This window comes from Pinus tabuliformis, chromosome 4_2 (genome assembly GCF_031772625.1).
Source record: "Pinus tabuliformis cultivar Carrire ecotype Pingquan chromosome 4_2, CPIR1, whole genome shotgun sequence".
Classification (NCBI taxonomy): domain Eukaryota; kingdom Viridiplantae; phylum Streptophyta; class Pinopsida; order Pinales; family Pinaceae; genus Pinus; species Pinus tabuliformis.
The window spans coordinates 216,756,598-216,771,427 of NC_142304.1; the positions used below are offsets into that span (position 1 = coordinate 216,756,598).

The 14,830-nt window shown below is 34.5% G+C and overlaps 1 long non-coding RNA gene across 1 annotated transcript; it reads right to left on the minus strand.

Moving 5' to 3' along the window:
• Positions 1–733: 733 nt before the first annotated feature.
• Positions 734–2,414, minus strand: LOC149168872 (uncharacterized). Its single transcript, XR_016259349.1, has 3 exons — positions 1,812–2,414; positions 1,618–1,721; positions 734–1,071 (listed from the first exon to the last, which is right to left on the minus strand). It is a non-coding gene; the product is annotated as an uncharacterized LOC149168872 (long non-coding RNA).
• Between the last annotated feature and the right edge of the window lie 12,416 nt (positions 2,415–14,830).

Consider the following 14,830-nt stretch of genomic DNA (forward strand, 5'->3'; position numbering starts at 1 on the left):
CCCTCTGGTTCAAAATAATCTGACTTTTCCAGACTGGACCAAGAGGGTCTTGAGGTCTAGGAAGGATGTCTACCTGTGAAGGTTGTAGACCCAAATTGCGTTAGAAGTGGAAACTAGACCCAAATTGCGTTAGAAGTGGAAACTAGGGGGAATTGGACGTAATCGCCAATTCCGTCGAAGGGAGGAGTGGTCCCATCCTTATTCCATCTTCTCGATTGATATATATTTCAGATAAGTACCAAGACTTCTCAATGGTTTTCTGATTAAGTAATGATGGTTTCTATTAATTAAGATAAGAGGATAGCATAGGAAATTTCTTTCTTAGTTGTTGTTTGATTTATCTAATTATTTTCTGAAAAATAGATAAAAGAATACAATGTATTATTTATCTAATTCTTTTCTGAAAAATAGACAAAAGAATATACAATATGATTATTTGTTATTTTCTGTAAAATGGACAAAAGAGTATATTGTATGAAGTATTTGTTCTTCTATGTGAGATAGACAAAAGTACAACTGTGTGAGGACCAGACAAGATTAAAGTAAATGTGTCATGTGTATGTATAAACTGTATAAATAATTTCTTTGAAGGCGTAAAATATGATCATGTATATTTATAAACAGTATCAAGAATTCTTAAAAGAAAATTGAAAACACAATCTTCTGTTGCCATTCAGAACCATGTAAAACAATATTAAAAAGTGGAGTAAAGAATAACTGTAACCCACAATCGGAAATGAATGGAAACCATATAGCGGCATATGTAGAGCCAGTGTTTACAGCATACCATTAACATCAACTCAGTTCGAATATTTTAAGAAGAATGGGAAAAGGAAAATACCATAACATTCAGTGTTGTAAGGAAACAAAATCAATGGAGAACTGCTTCTAGGATAACTGAATATCATTACACATAAAAATGTTATCGACATGTCAAACCCTTACGAAAATAATGTAAATGAACTGCCTATTTATCATCAAATAGGTAAGGCCAAATAATGATTTTAAAGAAGATTAGAGGTTTGGCACATAGCCAAACGAAGGTCGAATACTGTTCCTGTTTTTCAACCTCTGCAGGAAGTAACCCTCAATATAATTAACCAGAGAATTTCACGAGATGAACGAATTAGTTGGCAGAGCATAAGCAAAATTACATAACTCCATATGTTAATTAGATGCAACAAACCACAATATAATGTCGAAAGAAGAACAATAGTGTACATAAAAATCATGGAACAACGAAAAATGCCAAGGAAAACCCTAGGTCAAATTCAGGATCGATATAGAGGAAGCCTGTGGAGAATCTTCCCATTAAAAATACTTTCAACCCAACAAAGTTTCATAAAATAGAATCATTTGCCTAAGAGATTAAAGCCACAAACAAATTCCATTAAACTTCAACCTAGTCAGAGGGAGGTCATGAGCCTAACCCTCAGAAGTTTTACAACCAGTAAGGGAGAGGGATGGAACCATTAACCAGTTCAACCATTACATTGATTAAACAATAATAACCTCTGAGGGTTTCAAATACGACTCGCTGAGAGCCAGAGTATTTGGAATTCGAAAGGAAAATATAATGGAAAGCCACCAGTAACATGGGAATGTTAGTTTTCCAACCTGGAAGTGGGGAGTGGTACTTTTGGTTCGGCCGTGGAAGGTGAAGAACCTGATGACTGGTCTGGAACTCTATCGATGAATGCTCTGGAACTCTATGGATTGACCTGCACAGCAAAAAAAACTAGTTAGTGAGGATTTAATTCAGTATACCATAACAGAGCAAGGAAATAATTGAACTGACATGAAAATATTACCTAAGTTGTTGTAAGCGAGGTAGTCCCATTTGAAGAAGCCTGAAAACTGAGAACATTCCTTACGAACTGTGCTAGCAGTAAAATCAAAATACCCGAAACAACCAGACACTGAACATGGCATGAGCTCTACCATAGACCAACATCGTGGTATCTCTGTGCTTGTTCCACCGGAGGGAAGGGAAAAAAAATGAATTGCAAAGAAAGGTTTCAAAATACCCGGAACAACCAAACACTGAACATGGCATGAGCTCTATAGTAGACCAACATCGCGGTATCTCTGTGTTTGTTCCACCGAAGGGAAGCGGTTGTGGCAAAAGATGAATTGCAGAGCAAGGCTTCCGAGTGAGCAAGGGTGAGAATGAGCTCGATCTGCAACAATCATGGCAAGTGGTTACCGTAACCCCTCCGATTGTGATGTCAGTCGTCCGATGTACATCGCTCGATACAAGCGCTGGATAACTGCCAGATTGTGGTGGAAGTGGTGTAAACCTGGAGGGTGCCTCGAAGGTTCGAGGTCCGCCCAACTTGAATTAGTGGTATGAGTTACATCAACATAGAACTATATGCAACTAACCAGGCACATTAACATTCATCTGTGTGATATTTCCAGCCATACTTTACAAAACAATAATGGTTGAACCTTATATTACACATTTAGAAAAACAAAAACAAATGATAATTATTTATCATGGAAATAAATAAATTAATAAAAAATCTAAAATAATATTATGATTTATATGTATAAAAAAATAATAATAATAATAATATTTCCATTGTAAAACCAAGAAATATTGGAAGATTAAGAAATTATTAAAATTTATTGCACACATTTAAAAATAAATAAAAACAAACGTAAATTATTTACCATTTAAATAAATAAATTAATTAAAATTTTAAAATAATATTATAATAATTTATATTTTGGACCATCCATGATCTAAATGGACATTATTTTACGTGGCATTTTCTGAAATTTTAATTTCCAAAGATGACTCAAGCCTTTTCTTTTGTGTCTTTTCAAAAAATGGTTAAGCATGTCGATAAGGTATTTGGATCAAGCATGTCGATAAGGTATTTGCGAATGCTAATTTTCCTTTCATTGTGACAAAGATTGTCTCAATATGAAAATAAACCATGGTCAACCATGGTCCAATGTGGCATTGTGACAAGGATTGTCTCAATATGAAAATCAACCATGGTCAACCATGTTCCAACGTTGCATTGTGACAAAGATTGTCTCAATATGAAAATCAACCATGGTCAACCATATTCAATCATGGTTAACCATGGTCAATAACCATGGTCACATTGTGACAAAGATTCTCTTCGTGCAATGTCACATTGTGACAACCATGGTGATCCATGGTCAACCATTGTTCAACATCGCATTGTGACAAAGATTGTCTCAATATGAAAATCAACCATGGTAAAACATGGTCAACCATGCTTATTTTAGGGCCATTGTCCAACTTCGCATTGTGCCAAAGTTTGTCTCAATATAAAAATCAATCATGTTCAAACATAGTCCAATGTCACATTGCGACAAAGATTATGTCAATATGAAAATCAGTCGTGGTCAACCATGTTTATTTTAGCGTTTATAATATTTATCTTAGGGTTTATATACCTTGGGTTTATAATATTTATCCCTTGGGTTAAGTATTATTCCCTTGGGTTTTTGGTATTAATCCCTTGGGTTTATTAGTCCCTTGGGTTTATAATATTTATCTTAGGGTTTATATACCTCCGGTTTATAATATTAATTGTTAGGTCCCTATAATACTAGTGATACCCCATTACTATTGTAGTTGTATCCCTTATTAATATTGTTGTGCCCCTATTGTCCCCATATTGTTATTACTGTGCCCTATAGAATCCCTCTATTGTTATTTTTGTGACTTTATATTATTATTGTTAGGTCGGTTGGGTTATATTGTGACTCCTTAGACTCCTATATAGAAAGGAGGTTTTGTCATTTGAATCATCCAAGAATTGTTCATTTATGTAATGTAAAGGAGGTTGCCCCCTCGAAGAGGTTGAATTCTAAGGCGTTGATCTATATTTCCTATCTTTTGTGAGCTGGTTTCATAACATTTGGGATCAGAGCTTTGGATTCTAGGGTTTCGTTGCTCCAAATAGGTGATCGTGGCATTTTCGCTATAAATTTTTTTCTGCGATGTTTCAGAAGCTAAAAAAAACCCATTTGAGAAGAAATCACACTGAACCTCGGGTCCAAATTTCAGAGCTTTTTTCGCTATATTTGCGGAGCTATGATCTGAGGAAGTTGGTCTTTTTGCAGACTCCTGAATTACATTCCAAACAGGTGACCTGGGGAAAATTGTCATAACTTTCTCTCTGCGGATCAGATTGGAATTTTGTAAGAAGATACAGAAAGAGGACAGACTATAGTTTGTTGTATATATTTTTCAGAGAAAAAGGTCGAAACAGTGACTCATGGAATGCCGTACAAGTTCGCTCAACTGAATTAGTCTATAATCAAGTCACTGTGGGAGATTTGGCATAACTCTTCCTTGGAGAATCCAATTTGGATCAGACTAGTGGCATTGGAAAAAGGACACAGAGGACTATTGCAGGTCGAAATTTCAGAACTGGATGATTCGAAATTACAGAGATACATCAAAGGCAATATCGAGCTCCTACAAAGTGAAAAAAGGTGTGTAGATTTTTTTTTTATTTTTTCTTAAGCTTGGTTTGAAAAATTATTTTGAAGGATTCAAAGGGCATAGTAGAGCATTATTACCGGTAATTGATGCCCGAAGAAATAAAATGCAAACACCTAGTAAGCAACCCAAAATCCCTAGCATGACTCATGAAGAAGAGGAAGAAATGCTACATGATATATCAAAATTACAAGACCAAGTGCAACAAATGTCACTCTCACAAAAGCTAACAGAAGCTAAGATAAATGGTGTGGAATCTAAGATAAATGGCGTGGAATCTAAGATAAAGGGCGTGGAAGCTAAGATTAATGGTATGGAAGCTAAGATGGACGATTTGAAGATAGATTTGAAGACAAGTATGGAAGATTTGAAGACAGATTTGACAAAGTTTCTACAAGAAATGCTTACTAATGGTGAAAGGGTAGTAAAGGAAACTCATGATGAGAACAAAAGAAATGTCAATCATGATTTCATAGACTCTAATGTTGGACTGAAGACCCACCATATTCCAAAAATCGATATGAGGAAGTTTGATGGCAGGGATCTCGCAACATGGATATTATAAATGGAGCAATTTTTCGATCTCAATAATGTGCAAAACACACAAAAAGTACATATTGCAACTTTATATTTGGAACCAAATCAGTTTGTATGGTATCAATGGCTTTTCTCTCTAAACAAATTATCACTTGGGCAATTTTTACAGAAGAATTGACAGCACATTATGAGGATACAAAAAGCAACACTTTTTTTAGCCAATTGATAAGTCTCAAACAAAAGGGTTCAATAATGGAGCACATTGAGGAGTTCCAAAAATTGAACATAAGGGTAAAAAATATTCCAGAGGAGCATAGGATTGATGTGTTCATAGGGACTTTAAAGGATAATATCCAACATGATGTTCACCTTTGGGAACTTAATTCATTAGAGAAGGCATTCAGGTAGCAAGAAAAATGGAAAGCAAAATTATGGCAACCAGGAAGCATACCACTCACAACTATAAAGATGGAAGTGTTGTTTCCCCTAGTCTTCCACAACCTATAAGGTTGACACCACAACAATTTGAAGAAAAAAGAGCAAAAGGGCTTTGTAACAGTTGTGATAGCAAATACACTAAAGGTCATAAGTATGCTGAGAAGAAATTATTCTACATTGATTGTGAAGAGGAAGAAGAAAGAGTAAGAAAGGTCAAAAGAAGAGGATATACTCCAGGAACAAAGCCTAGATAAAGAAGAAATGAATCCAACCATATCTTGTAATGCATTGGCTGGAATTACCACTCCTCAAACCATCAAGATAGAAGGACAAATCAAGAAGAAAAAGGTAATAGTGTTGATTGATTTAGGAAGTACCCACAATTTTATTCATTGTAAGATAGCAAAAGAATTGAATTGCTTCCTATATCTAGCACCAGAGTGTCGAGTTATGGTTGCAAATGGAGGAATGATAAATTGCTCTGGAAAGTGCCATAATATCAAGCTATCCATGGGAGAATATGTATTGAATAGCCCAATGCTTTCCATTCCAATGGGAGGTGCTGATGTTGTACTAGAAATCCAATGGCTACAATCCTTGGGTACAATAGCTTTTAATTTTCAAGAACTTTTCATGAAATTTTCTGTGGAAGGAAAGGAAGATGAATTGAGGGGTATTGCAGGGAAACCGGGAAATATAATCAGCTCTAATGGTATGACAAATCTTCTAAAAAAAGAACAAAGAGGTGTAATTGTACAATTATGTTCGCTAGATGTTTCCACATTGGAATCATCTATTTCTCTAGATCTCCAAAAAGTCTTGGACAATCATTCCAAGGTATTTGAGACTCCCAAAGGTCTCCCACCTATTCATGATCATGATCATGCTATTCATCTGATTCCAGGAAGTGTTCCTCCACAGATCAGGCCGTACATATATCCCTATGCCCAAAAGAGTGAAATTAAACGTATGGTTGCAGAAATGCTAGAGGCGGGTATAATTCAACCTAGTCAAAGTTCTTTCTCTACTCCAGTAGTATCGGTGCATAAGAAGGATGGATCATGGCACATGTGTCCGGATTATAGGGAGCTCAACAAGCTCACTATTAAAGATAAGTTTCCCATTCCTGTCATTGATGAATTACTAGATGAATTGCATGGATCAATTTACTTCACCAAGTTGGATCTTCGTTTAGGATATCATCAAATCATAATGAAGACTGAAGACATTCCAAAAACAACATTTTGAACTCATGAGGGTCATTATGAATTTTTGGTCATGCCTTTTGGCCTTACCAATGCACCTTCTACATTTCAAGGTTTGATGAATTCCATTTTGAAACCCTTAGAAAATTTGTGTTAGTATTTTTTGATGATATACTACTCTACAACAAGTCTTGGAAGGATCATGTTGAACATGTTGATAGGGTGCTACAACTATTGGAGGAGAAACAATTATATGAAAAAAGATCCAAATGCTTCTTTGGAGTACAAGAGGTGGAATATCTCGGTCATATTATATCTCATGAAGGAGTTAAGGTAGACCCTAGCAAAATTAAAGCCATTAAGGAATAGAAAATCCCCACATCCATAAAGCATCTCCGAGGATTTCTCAGGTTGACAGGGTATTATCGGAAGTTTGTTAAGAATTATGGGAGAATAGCAGCGCCTCTAACAACATTATTGAAGAAAGATGCATTTTCATGGACTCCAGAAGCAACAAAGGCCTTCGAACATCTTAAAGAGGCAATGTGCCAAGCACCGGTCTTAGCTATACCGAACTTCACAAAAACCTTTATTGTGGAATGTGATGCTTTAGGAAATGGAATTGGTGCTATTTTAATGCAAGATGAAAGACCCATTGCTTTTGAAAGTTGTCCAATCAAGGGAAAGTTTTTACACAAAGCTATTTATGAGAAGGAAATGTTGGCAATACTCCATGCACTTAAGAAATGGCGACCCTACCTAATGGGAAGACACTTCAAGGTAAAAACGGATCATGATAGCCTTAAACACTTTTTAGAACAAAGATTATCCTCTGAAGAGCAACAAAAGTGGGTCACAAAGATGTTGGGTTATGACTTTGAAATCATCTACAAAAAGGGAAGCAAAATGTGGTGGCAAATGCACTCTCAAGAAAGGATGAGGATGTGGAAGCATTGTTGTGTGCCATTTCTATTATCCAACCAAATTGAATAAACGAAGCAAGGAAGGCATGGAAGAATGATGAAGAAGTGTGGGCATTTATTCGAAAGTTACAACAAGATTCTAGTACATCTGATACATTTAGCTAGAAAAATGATTCATTATGGTACAAAGATTGCTTATACCTCTGTAAGAATTACCAACTAAAACAAAAGATTCTTATGGAATTGCACACTTCTCCCTTAGGAGGGCACCCGGGATTTTTAAAAACTTACCACAGGGTTAAGAAGCATTTTTTTTGGGATGGTCTTAAATCGGATATTCAAAAGTTTGTGGCGGAATGTTTGGTTTGCCAACAAAATAAAATTGAAACAATTAAGACACCGGATCTATTAGAACCTTTATCCATTCCAAGCCAACGTTGGGAGGAGGTTTCAATGGATTTTATCACAGGTTTACCCAAGTCTGAGGGAAAGAGTGTCATCATGGTGGTAGTTGACAGACTTACCAAGTATGCACACTTTTGTGCATTATCACATCCATTTAAAGCCAGTATAGTTTCTACTGCATTTATGGAAACAATTTAAAAGCTACATGGAAACCCAAAGATTATTGTAAGTGATAGAGATCCCATTTTCACTAGAAATTTTTTGACAGAATTATTTTCTTGTCTTAGTACTTAGTTAGCTCATAGCTCATCTTATCATCCTCAATCTGATGGGCAAACTGAGATAGTAAACAAATGTTTGGAAGGATATCTTCGTTGATTTGTATCTGATAAACAGACACAATGGGTCAAATGGTTGCCTCTGGCTGAATGGTGGTATAACACTTTCTTCCATACAACAACAAAAATGACCCCATTTATGGCACTTTATGGATATCAGCCACCATCCATCACATCATATTTAAGAGAAAATTCTAAAGTTCAAGCAGTGGAACATCACATCGAACATCAACAACAAGTCCTCCAACTCTTAAAGGATAACCTCGTGTTGGCACAGAATAGAATGAAACAACAGGCAAATCAACATCGCGGCGAAAGAACCTATAGCTACAACCATATAAGCAAATGTCCCTCAAGCAAGCTAAGAAGGATAATAAATCATCACCAAAGAATTATGGTCCGTACAAGGTGTTGCAAAAGATTGGTACTATGGCATACAAATTGGAGCTTCCTACAGCTTCTCGAGTGCATCCAGTTTTCCATGTTTCATGTTTAAAGAAGGTTATAGGTGAAAAGCTCCCAGTTCAAACAATATTGCCAGAACTTGACGAGGAAGGAAAAATTATATTGGAACCGGAAGCAGTCACAGAAACTAGAACTCGACAGCTACGACATCAATCAATTTCAGAGTATCTCATCAAGTGGAAGAACTTATCCGCTAAAGATTCCAGAACTACTCAAGCGTTCAGGACAACACTTTTTTGAAGGAGAGGGGCATGTTAGGTCCCTATAATACTAGTGATTACCCCATTACTATTGTAGTTGTATCCCTTATTAATATTGTTGTGCCCCTATTGTCCCCATATTGTTATTATTGTGCCCCATAGAATCCCTCTATTGTTATTTTTGTGGCTTTATATTATTATTGTTAGGTCGGCTGGGTTATATTGTGACTCCTTAGACTCCTATATATAGAAAGGAGGTTTTTTCATTTGAAACATCCAAGAATTGTTCATTTATGTAATGTAGGGGAGGTTGCCCCCTCGAAGAGGCTAAATTCTAAGGCGTTGATCTATCTTTCCTATCTTTTTGTGAGCTAGTTTCATAACATTAATCCTTTGGGTTTAATATTATTCCCTTGGGTTTATTATTAATATTATCAATATGAAAATCAACCATGGTTACATTGTGACAAATATTCTCTTCGTGCAATGTCACATTGTGACAACCATGGTGATCCATGGTCAACCATTGTTCAACATCGCATTGTGACAAAGATTGTCTCAATATGAAAATCAACCATGGTAAAACATGGTCAACCATGTTTATTTTAAGGTTTATCATATTTATCTTAGGGTTTATATACATAGGGTTTATAATATTAATCCCTTGGGTTTTTAGTATTAATCCCTTGGGCTTATTATTCCGTTGGGTTTATAATATTAGTCCATTGGGTTTATTAATCTAAGGATTCATTTTGCTAGGGTGTAATATTATTCATAGGGTTTATTATATAAATCCTTGGTTTTAATATAAATCCCTTGCATTTATAATCATGATCAACCATGGTCCAATGTCACATTTTGACAAATATTTTCTCAATATGAAAATAAACCATGGTCCAACATCACAATGTGACAAAGATTGTCTCGATATGAAAAATAAATAATGTTGAACCATGATCAACCATGGTCCAACATTAGTTTGTGACAAAGATTGTCTCAATATGAAAATGAACCATGATCAACCATGTTTATTTTAGGGTTTATAATATTTATCTTAGGGTTCACATACCTTGAGTTTATAATATTTATCTTAGGGTTTTTATACAATGGGTTTATAATATTTATCCCTTAGGTTTAATATTATTCCATTGGGTTTATAATCCCTTAGGTTTATTTTAGGGTTTATAATATTTATCTTAGGTTCATATACCTTGAGTTTATAATATTTATCTTAGGGTTTTTATACCATGGGTTTATAATATTTATCCCATAGTTTAATATTATTCCCTTGGGTTTATAATCCCTTATGTTCTAACATTGCATTGTGTTAAAGATTGTCTAAATGGTCAACCATGGTCAATAACCATGGTCACATTGTGACAAAGATTATCTCTTGGTCCAACGTCACATTGTGACAACCATGGTCCAACGTCACATTGTGACAAATATTGTCTCAATATGAAAATCAACCATGGTCAACCATTCCAAACAATTGTCCAATGTCACATTGTGCCAAAGTTTGTCTAAATATGAAAATCAATCATATTCAAACATAGTCCAACGTCACATTGTAACAAATATTGTGTCAATATGAAAATCTACCATGGTCAACCATGTTTATTTTAGCGTTTATAATGTTTATCTTAGGGTTTACCTTGGGTTTATAATATTTATCCCTTGGGTTAAATATTATTCCATTGGGTTTATAATATTTGTCTTAGGGTTTATATACCTTCGATTTATATATTAATCCTTTGGGTTTAATATTATTCCCTTGGGTTTATTATTATTAATTAATAATTAATAATACTTAATAATTAACTAATTAATTACTTAATTAATAATAATCAATTATTATTAATTAATTAATAATAATTAATAGTAGTTATACGCCTTCGGCGTATATCAACCACATTTACTAATGTGGTTGTGCTAGCTATAAAATATTTTGATTTTGAAATGAGTTATGGTTTTTGGGCTAGTGGTATTGATTAACTGTGGTATTTGCCCATGGTTTTGTAACAAAGCCTATTTACAAGTTAATAATATCCATGGAAAAATGGGGATAAATATCCATTATTAAAAATTGTTATATTGTAAATATTAAGTTTTAATTTTAAAAATGTTATAAAATTAAGTTAAAATTAAATATTTATAAAATATTTTGATTTTGAAATGAGTTATGGTTTTTGAGAATGTGGCATTGATAATCCATGTTATTGGCTCATGGTATTGTAACAAAGCCTAAACTAGCAATTGCACCGAAAGGTGCAAAGGAACACCGAAGGAGGAGTGGGGATTTAAAAATTATTATAGATTTATAGTCATGATCTACTAAGCATTGAGAGGAATCAAATCTCTCCATATGAGAATTTTTCTTCAAATTTTACACTCAAAAAGAAGTTTACATCTTAAGAGATTTGATCCCTCTCTACATCTAAAAAAATACAATTCTCATTGTTTTGATATATAAAATAATTAGATTAGACTCTAAATCTTATTTTATATATATAATATATATATATATATATATATATATATATATATATATATATATAGATATAACTTTTAAAAAATCTAAATAAGTTCGTCATATTTCTCTTTTAGTTGATATGCATGCTTCCCAGTTCCTGATGTAAAGTCCTACATTATTAATAAAATACGACCCTCCTTCAAAAATATGTTCCTTATCTTCCAGATTGGAAAAGATAACCGTGAAAAACCTTGTCAGGCCTATTCACAGAGCTACCTCTCCCTTAGGCCAGTTAGCTTGTATCCAATGTTTGATCTAAAGATCATGTGCCAATGCGATAATAATTTCAAAAATGTATTTGATGTTACATTTTATGGGGATAGAATGTAAATCCATAGGTTCATGAGCTTGAAATACTCTTACAGGTATCACCAAACCAAAGGGTCAGAGAGTTATAAAATTCATTATTAATCCACGTTTTACAAACATTTCATCACCCCTAAATTTATTAAATGAAACAAAATGACACCATACCTTATGTCATAAAATGCGTTACGTAAAATTCAAAGAGAAACGACCATGTTTCGCAGACCAACCATTTTAGGAATGAACCTTTTGTGAATATCATGTGTAGTGTTTTGATTTCTCATTAATTCATATTCAACATACAAGTGGAGGTATATGTAAACATAGTTTATAACAAATTTTATGCTCATTTTCACCCTCTACGATGTTCATCGAATTATACTTCATGGACAAAGTCTTCTTTGGCACTCCTTTTGACCATCCATGTCATTCACTGACTAAGTATACTACTCGCAACTTGTTTCAAATACCACCACTACATGTGACATGTTAATTAGTCATATGTCGTGAAGCTCATGTCAATAGTAAGTCAATGTAATAAGTTTTTTTTAGAATTTTCCAACCTACATAAAAGATGATGTGAAGGAGCATGTATTTACGAATAAACTCTCATGGAATATAGTTACAATGAGTGTCAACTTTGACTTGGCATGGATATATATATTCAATGGTTAATTTAACATGACAAGACCTATTACAACACTTCCAATGGATCTTTTATGTGCCTAGTCAATTTGAGATATGTATTGGAGGATGTTTTGGAATAAGTTGAAACCATCAAATCATTTCCCATTGCCATGTGTTGAGTCCTGAAACTACATATCTCCTACACACCATCCTAGAATTTTTTCCCTCACCTGGAACCTCATAAGCTATCAAAATCATTGCATATTGATTCTAAAAGAGCACTTAAGTGGTTTTCTGACTATGTTTTTGTGTTTGCTGTTTGACTTAGATTTTGCTCATGAGCTGCGGAATGCAGCCACTTTCCGCAACTGATTTAACTTTTTTTTTGTTAAACTCCAGTTGTAGGTGTCATCAGGCAAAACGGACACGTGGTAGATCAGGAATGACCTGGACATGGATCAGGTCCTATTGGTTCAGCCGGATTCATCAAGGAAAGTTGTGGTCAAAGGTCGTCAAGCGGTGGTCAAACAGAGGAATCCTATAGCAACAGGACTCCGTCTTCAAGCACGTGAAGGATTCATGGTCGTTCCTAGATCCTTGGGGACATGCTGACAGCTGTAGACTGCCCCACGATCCGAATCCAATAGCCACAATTGATAGATTTAATAATCTTGGCAACCATTATTCTAAATCCATGGACGCTGTCTTTTACGTGTCTTCTGTTGACGTAGTTTCAAAGGAAAACAGTTATGAAGTTTTTGTTATAAATAACGTGTTTCTATACGCATAGAGTTAGCCTTTGTTAATGTAATTTTGTTGTTAAAGTTACTGCGTTGTGACACTAGTTCCACTGTGGTAACGAGAGGATTCCTCCTCTGTTTTGATATATAAAGAAGACTCTGTTTCTATATCTGCTTGAACATAATTTTGGATTGATGGCCTGTTGACCGAGGCTGTGCAGAGGGCCCCTGTACACTGAGGTTTCGTTTTCCTTGTTGCTGTACAGTTTTTACGTATTGTTTCCTTATTTCCATTGCACATGTTTCATAATTATCCACCTGTGTATATATTTCATCTGTTATGATATTAACATTTCATTCTTGTTTATGATTTTACAAGCTTTGTATTAACGTTGATCAGTGTGTGTATGTTTCAGGACAGAGTAGGCCAAGGCATTTTTCATGCAATTTTCGTAATAACTAGTGACATGGAATTAGCCTCTCTGCTGACTTTGCTTTTCTTAGTTTTTTTAATTCCAGTTATGCTTTGATTCTAGTTTTGTTCACTTGCTTTAGTAGTTAGTTTAGATATCAGATTGCTCATGTCATTGATGTTATCTCCGAAAGCCATAGCTTAGACTACCTGGTGAGGTATCAGACCATGATTGATGTGATTTGATTTTAGTTTTACTTTTCTGCAATTAGATATCAACTTGCTCATATCATTGACGATTATCTCCGAAAGCCATAGCTTAGACTAACTAGCAAGGAATCGGATTATGAATGATGTGATTTGATTTTAGTTTTACTTTTCTACAATTAGACATCAACTTGCTCATATCATTGACGATTATCTCCGAAAGCCATAACTTAGACTAACTGGCGAGGAATCGGATTATGAATGATGTGATTTAATTTTAGTTTTACTTTTCTGCAATTAGACATCAACTTGCTCATATCATTGACATTGTCTCCGAAAGCCATAGCTTATACTACCTGGCGAGGTATTGGACTATGAATGATGTGAATTGATTTTACTTTACTAGATTGCAATTTTTGATTTATTTTAGTGCAGTAGCTTAATTCATTTTTTTGTATTTAGACAGTAGCAGAGATAATGGTTTCATGATCAGTAGTTCATTATTTACTTGATTTAAATAGCAACACATTTTTATTCTTGTTCAAGTATTAATTTCATCACTAGTATGTTCTAAGACCCTCTGAAGTGTTAAGTTATGGAAATCATTATAGAGGACACAATTGCCTTAAAATCTATATCCATACTTGCCTTCTAGAGTATTCTTAAAACTCAGGAATATGATTTCCATTCATATTAGGAGATAAACGAAGATAAAAACCCCCAAAACAAAACAAAAAGTTGAAAACGACAAAAAAGATAAGAAAGAGGCTGTCTTGCACATATAGTGCGCCACACTTCATCAGTCTATGACTCCCGGATTGATAATTAATGTAGCAATTTAACACTAAATTGACTAAACATTTTGGCGTCGTTGCCGGGGAAGTGTAACTAGGTACCCAATCTCTTAAAAAAAAAGAAGGGAAAAATTGATAACTTCTTGAAGTATGCTCTCCTCTTGCATCTAGTGTGATCTGGAGGATCAGAAAAGAGAGTTTTTAGTTT